This window comes from Mesitornis unicolor, unplaced genomic scaffold, assembly GCF_000695765.1.
Source record: "Mesitornis unicolor isolate BGI_N332 unplaced genomic scaffold, ASM69576v1 scaffold11132, whole genome shotgun sequence".
Classification (NCBI taxonomy): domain Eukaryota; kingdom Metazoa; phylum Chordata; class Aves; order Mesitornithiformes; family Mesitornithidae; genus Mesitornis; species Mesitornis unicolor.
The window spans coordinates 32657-32936 of record NW_010171226.1 but is presented as its reverse complement, the minus strand read 5'-3'; positions in this window follow the sequence as shown (position 1 = coordinate 32936).

Below are 280 nucleotides of genomic sequence, written 5' to 3'. Positions count from 1 at the left end.
TCCCGCCCGGGATTTTTCCTCCAGGTGCTGGGAAAACAAGAGCCCGTTTTCTCATTAACACCTGAGAAATGAGAACTGCCCTCCCGGCAGCGTCCCCGCTGCTCTAATACCAGAGGGAGCTGCGCTTTGCCCCGTCCCGCTGCGGTAATTCCAGTTATTACTGGGAGCGCATCCTGGCCCCAGCAGTCACCCAGGTGAATCTTGTCCACCCTGTCAGAACCCTTTTTATTTTTTCAGCAGTTTTGAACTGAAGAATCCAGGGTATCAGTTTAATAAAAAT